Here is a 12,184-nt window from a genome sequence, read left to right as displayed (position 1 = left end):
CTGAGAGGACAGCTCCACTCTTTGAAACCGAGGAGGCTGCCCTGATGATCTCTAAATCACCTTCAGGGTCGTTCTTCCCTTTTCTTAAAGAATAGTGCATGTTCACAGCCAAAGAGCTTTATGGTTCAGTCCTGTAGGATCTAAGAAGTCTGAAAGCCTCCCTTCATTTTGTCTCATTTTTTCTATCCTCTTTGGTCCCAGCTGGCAGTGAGTCTATTGGTGTAATCCTATCTCTATTCCTAACTTCTGCTGAGATGGTTGATCAAGTTTATGAGTCACACCCTTGATTTCCTTATCAAATGATTGTTCAGCGACACCCTTAGTATTCTCCTCAGAACAAGCTTTCTCATTTGTTGCAATATGGATGGACTGAGAATTTTCCAAATCTCCAATTTCTGGTTCCCTTTTTGCCTCACAATTCATTCTTAAATTCATCTCCCTTCTCTCACATTTTACTGTAAAAAGTCAGGAGGACCCAAGCTGCATCTTCAATACTTTGCCTAGAAGTCTCCTCTGCTAAATATCCAATTTCATCACTCTCAAGTTCTACCTTCCACAAAACACTAGACCACAATTCAAACAAGTTCATTGCCACTTTATATCAAAGATTGCCTTTCCTCCAATTTCCAATAACCCGTTCTTCATTTCTGTCTAAGATCTCACCAGAATCACCTTTAACGTCCATATCTCTAGCATGCACCTCAAAACTCTTCTAGCCTCTACCCATTACTCAATTCCAAAGCCACTTCCACATTTTTAGGTATTTGTTATATCAGCACGCTACTTCTAGGTAACAAAATCTGTATTAATCAGGGTTCTTCAGAGAAACAGAACCAACAGGAAATATATATATACATATAATTTATTATAAGGAATTGGCTCACATGATTATGGAGGCTAAGTCCCAAGGTATGCAGTAGGCAAGCTGGAGACCCAGGAGAGCCTATGGTGTAGTTCCAATCCTAGTCTGAAGGGAGCCAACATTCTAAGTTCCAGTCTGAGAGCCAGCAGTCTGAAGACCTAAAAATAATTGATTTTTCAGTTCAAGTCCAAAAGCAGGAGACCTATGCCCCAGCTCAAGCAGTCAAGCAGTGGGAGTTCCCTCTTATTCATGGTGGGGGAGGGGGAGAGTCAACCTTTTTCTTCTATTCAGGTCTTCAAAGGATTGGATGGGGCCCACCCACATTAGAGAGGGCAATCTGCTTTACTCAGTCTACCAATTTAAATGTTAATATCATCCAGAAACACCCTCACAAACACACCCAGAATAATGTTTGACCAAATGTCTGGGCACCCCAGGGCCTAGTCTAGTTGACACAAAATTAACCATCGTAGTGGGTTTAACCATGAAGTTATTTTACCAGTGCCTGCCCTCCTTGACCCTTATTAATTTGCCCTTTGTACACCTTTATTCATTATTTTGGTGTTTATTTTTTCAAATGTATTTTTCTGGATTGTAAAAATTATTATTAGGATTTGCATTAGAATTGCCTTCATCCAATTCAGTCTCCACACTACTGCCAGGGCAAACTTCTTCAAGTACAGTCAGATACTGCTCCTCTCTTGATTAAAATATTTCAATAGTTTCCCAAGCTCTCTAAACTCCTCAGCAGGGATAGTAGACCTTTCATGATCTGACCCCTGCCAATCAATCTAGCCTCCTGCCCCACATTTCTCACTGCACTCTAGTCATCTCTAATAACTTGCATTTCGCAAAAGTGTGTGCTCTCTATTTCTCCCATGCTTTTGCTCATGCTTATCCCTCTGCTTGGAGTATTCTATTGATCCTCCTGTGCCAGATAAACTCCTATATTTATTGGTGTCATCTTCTCTGTGAAGTTTTCCTTAACCCTGCAGTCTGGGTTAGGGGCAGTCCTTCTGTGTCTCACAGTTTCCTGTATTTACTTCTATTCTGACGCTTATCTCTGTATGGTTATTTCCTTTTTAGTTGTCTGCCTTCCCTACTGGACTGCATGTTCCTTGAGATCAGATACACAGTTGTATACCTAGTGCCCAGCACACTGTAATTGACTCGATATATGTTTGTTGAAGAAATGAGTTGTTGTAGCAATAATGAAATGTATAAAGAGGTTATTGTAATTGTTCAGGGGAGAGGTAATGAGAACCAGGCATAGAGTGGTGGCAATGGGAATGGCAAAGAGGGAACAAGTTTAAGATGTTTTTGAGAGGTAGAATCAATAGGATGTGGGGACCAAATATGAAGGCTGAAGGAGGGAGAGGAGTCAAGGATGACTGGGTTTCTTGGCAGAGAAAGTGGTAGTGGCAATAATCGAAGGGAATACATGAAAGACAACTGGCTTGGGAAAGTAGATATATGTTGTTAGGACAAGAGTAGGAGGTGACAGTAGGAAATCCAGGTTGAGATGTCCAGCTGGCAGTTAGAAATACTAATTGGAACTTGAGATTGAGATAAGGAGACGAAAATCATTCAGAGAGGATACCTGATGTTGTGGGAATGTGGCGGCAAAGAAAGAGTCTGCAGAAAGAAAAGAGATTTGGGGAGAGAATCGTGAGGAAAACCTGCTCTGAGTGGGCCAGAGGAAAAATGGAACCTTGAGAGGCACAGAAAAAGCTGTCAGAAAGGTAGTAACAGAACCTGACATGTGCTGGCTCATGGAGGCCTAGGAAGAGAAAAAGAGTTTCAAAGAGGAAGAAATCAGCAATGTTAGAGGATCACGAAAGAGGAGGACAGAGATTTAGACTGTGTGAAGGTTGTTGAAACCTCTGAGATAATAGTATAGGTTGAATGGCAAGAGCAGAAGTCAGTGTATAATTATGAACTATGAAGCCGGAAGTTTGATGGTGAAAGGAAGAAAAGAGAGAACTATATCTCCAGGGAGTAGAAAGATTGAGAGAAAAGCATTTTTAATATGGCTACTTGTAGAGTTCCTTATGTAAGTGATTGAGCAATTTAAACATCACCCAATTGATCACATGGTAAATATTATTTTCCAGTCCTCTTCAGCTCTACTCACGCCACAAAACCCTTACCAATCCTGTAAAAATGTCTATGTCATACGATGTAAACTCACGTTCTCAACCTCTATCTTACGTGGTTCAGAGCAAGGCCCTCCAATTGGGCCAATCAACCAAACTCTACTCTTGACAAAGATAGTTATGAATTCTGGTCTCAAATTCCACAAGTTAAATATCAAACCATACCCCTTCTTATGCAAAACATCTTTCCAGAGCACCTCTCTAGACCTCCTTCTCCCGTTGATGACACCCTGCATCTCCCTCTTTCTCTCTCTCTCTCTCAGTTTTCACCCTCCTTTCCCCTTTTCCACAGAACATCCAGAGCTTCATAGTTTATAAATAGTAGTTACTCTGTATAACATCTTGATTTGATGGTGGTAGTGGGGGCAGAATGGGAGAGAAAGTGATTAGAATTGGGAAAACAGTGGCGTATGCAAGACAACACAACAAGGGCAAAGCTGAGCCAGACAGGGTAAGAAGACCAGGTTTTATGGTATCACAGGCCCTATTACATCACCCACTTACATATTACCCCCTAAACTCAGTTTACTCATGTAGAAAGTACGCAGACAATAGCTTCTGGCTAGAGTTGTACTTCATCCATCCAATGACTCTCTCCTCTACATACCCCATCTGTAAGATCTGACTACTTAGCCAAACCCTTTCTGTTCAACTCAGACCTCAGGATTTCAAAATCCTTATCCCTCGGGACAAGATTCACCTACCACTCCACCATTTCTCACAAATAGGGAAAAAATTAACTAGCCTTGATTGACTACCTCCTCAGTGCTGGGCTTTCAATTCTCATATGGGTGAAGTTGGCATTATCAACTTCATTTTACAGGTGGGGAAACTGAGGCTCAGTGACGGACTTTCCAAAGGTCATGTACCTAATAAATTGGCAAAGATGAAATTTGAACAAAGTGAGTCCAAGGTCTGTATTTATTCCACTACCCTTTGACAACTTCTATGGGACCTTTATTTAACCAGGCCTATAATGCTCATTTGTATCCTATGTTTATTCAAGTTTTGTCTCCTATCCAATTCTCCAATTTCCTGTTTCCTCAAAGAACTAATAAAATTGGCCAATGGGAGGAGGTAATGCTTAGTAGTTGAGAGGGAGCAGAGTATAAAGGGAAAGTACAAGGAAGTTTGATTTTCTTACTTGCTACCTCCTGTTCTAGTCCAGGCTTTTGTAGAAGAGTAGAAGTCTTTTGGCCTGGGATACTAGACTTCCAGAAACACCAATTTTAGCCAGCCCAGAAAAGTTCAGCAGACTGGGTGGGTTTGATCTTCTTATGGGTAGGCCTGAAAGTGGCCAGAGGAGGAGGTATCTTGACCTGTTCTGCAGGTTTGTGATATCTGTGAGCCAGGGCTCTCCTGTCCCTCCACAAGGACTGTGAAAAGCCTGAAATTTTCTGGAGTTGTTTGTCTTATGGTCTTGGCTCTGCTAGGGGATCCTAACCCATCCCACCTCCTCAAACCCAAAGGGCTCTACTGGAAATGATCTATCTCTGGAAATGGCCTGAACCCCCTGCTGCATTCCACTTTGTTCTCTACTCTGGGCATCTGGGATGGGCAGTATAAGTGATTTTAATCTGCCTTTTAGCTTGACAACAGGATGATTAAAATTTCCCAAAGTATGTTTTAGGCTCTAAATCAATGTTTTCCCTGCACTTGGTTATATTTCAGATTGGCTTGTCTCTGCTCCAGTGCCATCACATCAACATCAGTTCTGGGCAAAGTGGTACTGTTAGCTGTTTCCCATCAGCTGCCTCCCACTTCCAATTTCTCTGTCTGGTTCCCTTTTTCCTTTTTAGGACTCCTGCCTCCCTCAGAGACTTCCAGTAACACCAAGACCTTGCTCAGGGAAATGAAATTCTCACGAGATAAGGTCCAATGATAAGCTAACAGGAGTGAGGGTTTACTGCAGTGAGGATCTCAATGATTCCCTGAAATTCTACCACATAGGTGTCCTCCAATTTCCCCAAATAAATACCCCACTCATTACCATGTACAGCCACGCAGCCCCTCTCAAAAAATGGCCAAGGAAACTGAGGTAAACACATTCATTCATTCATTTACTTATTCATTTATTTATTTAACAATTTTTTGTTGAGCACCTCAGCTGAAGGCATTCAAGGCAAGGTCAACAGCATGAGAAAAGGCAGGGGGAATTAAGGGAGAGCTTGACTGGTTCAAAGACCTGCTAGTACTTCAGCTTAAATGAGTGTAGGATGCAAATGTACATGTGAATATAGATGAGGCCTGAGACATAGTTACAGGTCAGATCAGAAAGATCCTTGCTTGTCATTCTGAAGAGTTTTGGGCTTTATCTTGAAGGTAGTGAAGAACAGTTGAAATATGTTAAGCTGCACAGTGACATGATCAGATGTATGTTTTACTCAAGTAGTCAGCGTGAACGATGTTGAGCAAAACTCAAGACAGCTTCAAGATATCATCCAAGCGAAAAACAGAGCCTTAGCCTATAAAAGTTACAGGAAAACCCCTCTTCCTTTAGGGGCCGTCAGAGAAACTAAAGCGTAGCTTATTTAAAAGCAATTGAGGGCTGGCCCTGTGGCTTAGCGGTTAAGTGCGTGCGCTCTGCTACTGGCGGCCCGGGTTCGGATCCCGGGCGCGCACCAACGCACCGCTTCTCTGGCCATGCTGAGGTCGTGTCCGACATACACCAACTAGAAGAATGTGCAACTATGACATGCAACTATCTACTGGGGCTTTGGCGGCAAAAAAAAAAGGAGGTGGATTGGCAATAGATGTTAACTCAAAGCCGGTCTTCCTCAGCAAAAAGAGGAGGATTAGCACAGATGTTAGCTCAGGGCTGATCTTCCTCACAATAAATAAATAAATAAATAAATAAATAAATAAATAAAATAAAACTGTAAAAAAAAGCAATTGAAAGCGGTGTAGTTGGGTCTGATCAGGACACCCCAAGGGCATCTGCCAGTGAGCCCAAACATTCTATCTATGGCCTGGCCTTGACTAATTCCTGGTCCTTGGAGCCTGAGAAATAGAGTTGGTACATCACACTTTCCCATCAGTACTTTCTAGGTTTTTTTAATGGGAGAAACTACCTAGATCTCCTTTATAACCATACTTTTTCCATTGTCTCAGCTCCTGTTCACTCCCAAACCCAATACAATCAGATTAGTGCTATCACTACTTTACTAAACACAGCTCTCACTAAGGTTATCAATGATCTTGATGCTAAATCCAATGGTCACTTGTTTATTCTCATATTCTTTACTTCTATGCATATATTTCATATATATTTCATCATTTCATTCTTGAAACATTGTTTTTCTTTTGCTTCTAGGTTCAGCATTCTCCTAGCTCTCCTCCTGCCCCTTTGGCCATTTTATCTCTACTGAATCTTAAAATGTTGGATTCATATAAGTTTCACCCTAGGCCTTCTCATTTTCTCACTCTATACTTTCTCCTCTAGATAAACTCAACCATTCCCATGTCTTCAATAATCATGCATATGCCAACAACTCCCAGTTCTGTATTTCTAGATTTCTCTTCTGACCTTCAAAATAGTATATGCAATTGCCTACATGATATGCATTTGAAATCATAATATCCAAAATCAAACTCATTATCTCCCCTCCTCTCCAAATTTGCTCTTCTTCCAGTGCTCTGCTATTCAGTAACAAGGACCACCATTCCTCCAGCGGAGCACACCAGCATTCAATTATTCTTGAGACCTTCCTCTCCCAAATACAAAATCATTAATACAGTCTAAATGGCCACTGCATGGTTTGACTTCTGCTGAATTCTCCAGCCTCATCTTATGTTCTGTGTCATGCCAAACTTGCCTTCTTTCAATTCCTTGAGGACACCCAGGTCCTTTTTCTTTTTTTGCCTCAGAGTCTTTATATTGGTGTATACTCTTCCTGGAATATTCTTTCCCCAAACATTTACCTAGTGAACACCTACATAACCTTTATGTCTCAACTTAAATGTCACTTCTTTGGGTGAATCTCCTTAGACCCATCTGATTAAATTGGGTCTTCGATCCCACCTTCATCTCCTACTGGATTATGTCCCCAGGGCAACCCAGAATTTTCCTTATAGCACTCCATTACAATTTAAAATATGTATTCACTTGTGATGTTGTCTACATAATGTCTGTCTACCTTCTTGACTGTAAACTCCACAAGGACAAGGACACTATCAGTATTGTTCTCTTCTGTGTCCTGAACAGCAAGAACTGACACATAGCAGGTAGTTAATAAATATTTGTTCAGTGAATATATGTAGGAATGAGTGAATGAGTACAAGTTTTTATCAAAGAGCATATATTCCTCTAGTAAAGAGGAAGGGCCTTCTGAGTTTGGGGGCCTACTTCAGGGTCTGATGAGTGGATACTCTGAAATATTGAGAAATGTCTTTGAGAACTCAGTGAAGTTCTCAACAAAGTTCCCAAATACTTTTATAATCATTTCCCAAGTTGAAGCTGACTATTATACTCCCTTATTTTCTTTTTGCCCCAAGCCCTCTCCCTGGGGTTTCTACCAGTTTTTCTTTAATCTCAGAAGAGACAAAAAGAAAAATACCATAAAATGTTCGCTAGATTTTCCTGAGAATCCAAAATATTTCAGGTCTGCCTAAAGATTTGGCTGAAGTTTTGGGTTGTCTCCAAGTTTATGCAACCAATATTTGTTGTTAGTGCTCTCGAGTTGATTCCGACTCCTAGCGACCCGGTGTGCAGCAGAGCGCAACCCTCCCCAGTCGTTTTGCGCCATCCCCTCTCCTTCCAGCACTGTATCTGACAATGCTCTGCTGCTATTCATAGGGTTTTCATGGCCAATTTTTCAGAAGTTAGTGGCCAGGTCCTTCTTCCTGGTCTGCCTTAGTCTGGAAGTTCCATTGAAACCTGACCACCATGGGTGACCCTGCTGGTATTTGAAATACCAGTGGCATAGCTTTCAGCATCACAGCAATAAGCAGCCACCACTGTATCACAACTGACAGACCGGTGGTGTGGTTCCCTGATGACAGTGCCAAATCTTAACCATGAGACTACCAGGGCTGGGCTGCAACCAATATATCTGGGGCTAATTTGGTCTCTCACAAGTTTGCTTTCTTCTTCAATTTTCAGTTTCAGTGTGAGAGATTGAATTGGGGCCCAAATGGAGCAGTAAAGCTCAGGGCCTAAGGTGGAAACACTGAGACTTCAATCTGTGTTGTACTTCCAAACCTCATGACCTACAGTGGCCATGTCCCAGATTCTGGCTCCCTGGTCCATGGGGGCTCATGCTCTGGTCTTTCCAGAAGTCTTGCCACAGTAGTAGGGGAAGGGAACACTTCTTATGGACAGTGAAGGAGAAACATCAACCTGAACATTTTCTTCCTGACATCAGAAGTGAAAAGTAAGACAAAGGCATTTCTAGCCCTGTCTGACTCAGCAGGACAGCGTCAAGGATTTGTTTAGAGAGAGAAAGTGCCCATTCTAAAAAATTCCCTTATATTCCTCGTTGGTCTCAAGTGCTTGGCTTAGGTCCAAGTTCTAGGTCTTTTCCTTTTTAACACCAAACTCTACACTGGCTTTTTAAAAAAAATTGAGATACAATTGACATATAATATTATATTAGTTTCAGGTGTACAACATAATGATTTGATATATGTATATATTGTGAAATGATCATGACGATAAGTCTAGTTAACATCCATCACTACACGTAGTTACAAATTTTTTGTGTGTGATGAGAACTTTTAAGATCTACTCTCCTAGCAACTTTCAAGTATACAATACAGTATTATTAACTATAGTCACCATGCTGTACATTACATCCCATGACATATATTTTATGACTGGAAGTTTGTACCTTTTGAACACTTTTACCCACAGTGGCTTTTAAGATGAGGGCAGGACTTGCAGACCTGCAGAGCAGGAGAACAGCTGCTGAGTCTTTGAAGAGGCTACTCTTAATCTCCTTCTCTGTCCCAAATATCCAGAATGTCTTCCTTGTAGCGAGTTGTTCTGGCCCAGGATCCACTGGCATTCAGCCATGCCCAACCCCCGGGAAACTGAAATACAATAGAAAATGGAGTGATACTTATGCAACCAGTCTCTGTAGGACTTTCAAGGGAAGGATAGCCTCCCTATCTCTAATGTAGGAAGTCAGTTACCTAGTCATTTGCTTTAGTATCAAATTAAAAAAAAAAAATACAAGTGGCTACTGGTACCAGAGGGAGGGAGGCCAGAGAATGGAACTATTGTCAATGATTTACCGATGACTTTATACAGAAATGACCAAAAACTCCAAAAGCTACACCAGCTAATGCTGTCTCTGAGGCCTAAAGGATCTTCAGAGTGTATCATGCTTAGTTCTTGCTTAGCTCTTGCTTGCTCACTTGGCTAAAAGAAAACATGTTCTTCTGGTTGCCTAGGAGTGATATGGGCTATAAGCAATGATAAGAGTTAAAATTCTGTATTCTCATGCTAAGGTTTACAAGGTTTTGTTTCTAGATCACTGTGCCCAGAGATCCTCTCTTGGACATTCCCTCCAGCTCAAGGATTCCAGGAGCACCATGAGGAGCTCTTGTAGGGACCATTTGGATAGAAGCTTCTCTATTCTTACACTGAAAACCAAATTCTAGAGACCCAGAATGGGAAGCCAAGCCTTCAGAATACTGAGGAATACAAGTGCAGACTCCTCAAAGTTATGAAAAAAGCCCTGGACCTGGAGTCAGGAGATATAAGTGCAAGTCTGCTTTTCATTATAGCTATGTGATCCAGGTTAAGTCACTTAACAGCTTTGAACTTCAATTCCTCCTTCTGTAAAACAGGAATACCAATACCTATTTCATAGTTGTAATTAATGAAATAACACATGCACAAAGGACCCAGTATGTGCTCGGTATGTGTGACTTGTATCTGAATTTGTTCCTTACAACTTCTGCTCAACTCTCCCTAAGTGTCCCATGGTAGTGATGACACTGTTCTTCAAGTTATGCTTTGGATAACCTTTTAAGGTCTCTTCAATCCATCCTTCATACAATTTTCAGAGCAATATTTGAAAAATTCTGAACTGATCCTGGGGTGGCATATCTTCTTTTTTCCACCTATCGAAATCCTATTCATAACTGAGGACCCAATTCAAGTGTCATCCTCATTGCAAATCTTCCTCAAACACTCTTTAGATCTAATCTAGGGACCCAGGGAAGGCTTCCTCAAGGAAGTGATGCTTGAGCTGAGATATGAAAGCTGAGTGGGAGTGCTCTGGGAAAGGGAAGAGGAGAAAGTATTCTGAGACAGTATATGTAAAGACCTTGAGGCAAAGGTAGTGTGGTTTGTTGGAAAAACTGAAAGAAAACCAGAAGGCCAGTGTGGCTCCATAGAGAAGCCCCAAAACCTTACAAATAGGGCAGTCACAAATGGCAGTGCAGTTAGTGCACTACACAAAGGTGCCCTGTCAAGAGGGCATGTGAGGGCTGAAATCCAGCTTGTGTTCTGCTTGCTAAACCATAGAGCTGTCTTCACCCCATAAGGATTATCTTTTTCTAATTTGTGCATTCTTGTTTTAATTGTCAGAAAGATGCACAAAGGCTAGCAACAGCCCTTACAAGGCCATGCATGTTCTGGCTCCTACCTGCCACACCATCCTTACCTGGAACTCTTTCCTCTATTCTCTTCTCTGTGCTACAGCTACTTGGGTCTTTTGCATTCTCAGGACCTTTGCACATGTTTTCCTTGCTATAGTGGTGTTCCACCACAATGCTTGGCATACTGTTGAGGCTTGATGAGTGTGTTTTAGTGCAGTGTTCATGCCCCAAGGCTTATTTGGCTACATTCCAGTGGGACCTGGACAAACTGCAATTAAGTGAGACCTTCCCTGATCTTCAGGTTAGGGAGGCAGGTGCCATGCCCATTTCCCAGTGCTGAGAGCAGTGACTTTTGCTACCCGTGCATGGCAAAGGAAGTGTTCTCTTTTCCTGGGGCCTCTATCATCTTTAGGGATGAGGAGAGTCACAAGGACTTCTTAATACAGGCAACAATGATTTTTTAAAAGGAGTTGAAAGCACCAGGGAAAGTGGTTATTTCAGACTTTCTTCTACCTCAAAACTCAGGAGAGCCTTCTCTGAGGACACGTTACAACTTCTAGCAAGAGTCTGTCCATCAACCTAGATTTCTTCAAGAATGATAAGCTCCTATTGCAACCATTTGTTTAACAAATATTTGTTGAGCACCTACAATAATGAATAAGATAGGCATGATCCTTGACTTCACAGAACTTGTATTTTAGTATCATGTTCAGGAGTCTCTGTGGGATTACTTTATAAAGGAACTGAGTCTTTTTAAGGGTCTAATACTCATTGGCAGCTTATATAGCAACTTACAAGGTACAAAGAGAGGGGCTCTGAGGTCAGCCTGACTTGGGTCCAAATCCCAGTGGATTCCACCATTAGAGAGCTGTACAACCTTGGACAAGTTTCCTTTTCCAATCTTTAATTTCCTTACCTGTAAATGGCAATAATAATACTTACAGAACTGATATGAAGATAAAACAAGATATAATACATAAAAGGATGTAGTCTAGTGCCAAATTAATAAATATTTCTATAATATATACCATAAGCTCTGTTTTATGGAAAATGATTTTTTAAACAAAACATATCTCGAAAATCGGTCAATTTTTCAAGAACTCAGAACAGTAACAGGAAATATCATGGTTATGTGAAATGTTTCCTATCTTTCATGTCCCTATCAAGCTTGTTATCTTCTTGAGATAAAAACTATCTGTTTGGGCGCCAGCCCTGTGGCGTAGTGGTTAAGTCTGGTGCACTCCACTTCACTGGCCCGGGATCACGGGTTCGGATCCTATACCATTCATCACCCATGCTGTGGTGGTGACCCACGTGTAAAATAGAGGAAGATTGGCACAGATGTTAGCTCAGGGCTAATCTTCCTCAAGTACAAAAAGAGGAAGATTAGCAACAGATGTTAGCTTAGAGCGAATCTTCCTCACCAAAACAAAACAAAAACAAAACAAAAAAGATCTGTCTTATCTTGGTGTTCCCCAACCTACCTCAATACCTAGTATAGTGCCTGAGAGTGCTGACGATAGAGGACTTGTCTTATTAATTTCTGTACTCCCAGAGTCTAGTATAGTGGCTAGAACACAGTAAGCTTACTACATGCATTAACTCATTTAATCCTCAC

This window comes from Ceratotherium simum, chromosome X (genome assembly GCF_057802395.1).
Source record: "Ceratotherium simum simum isolate JZ-2026a chromosome X, ASM5780239v1, whole genome shotgun sequence".
NCBI classification, from domain to species: Eukaryota; Metazoa; Chordata; class Mammalia; order Perissodactyla; family Rhinocerotidae; genus Ceratotherium; species Ceratotherium simum.
Note: the sequence above shows the minus strand (reverse complement) of the source record.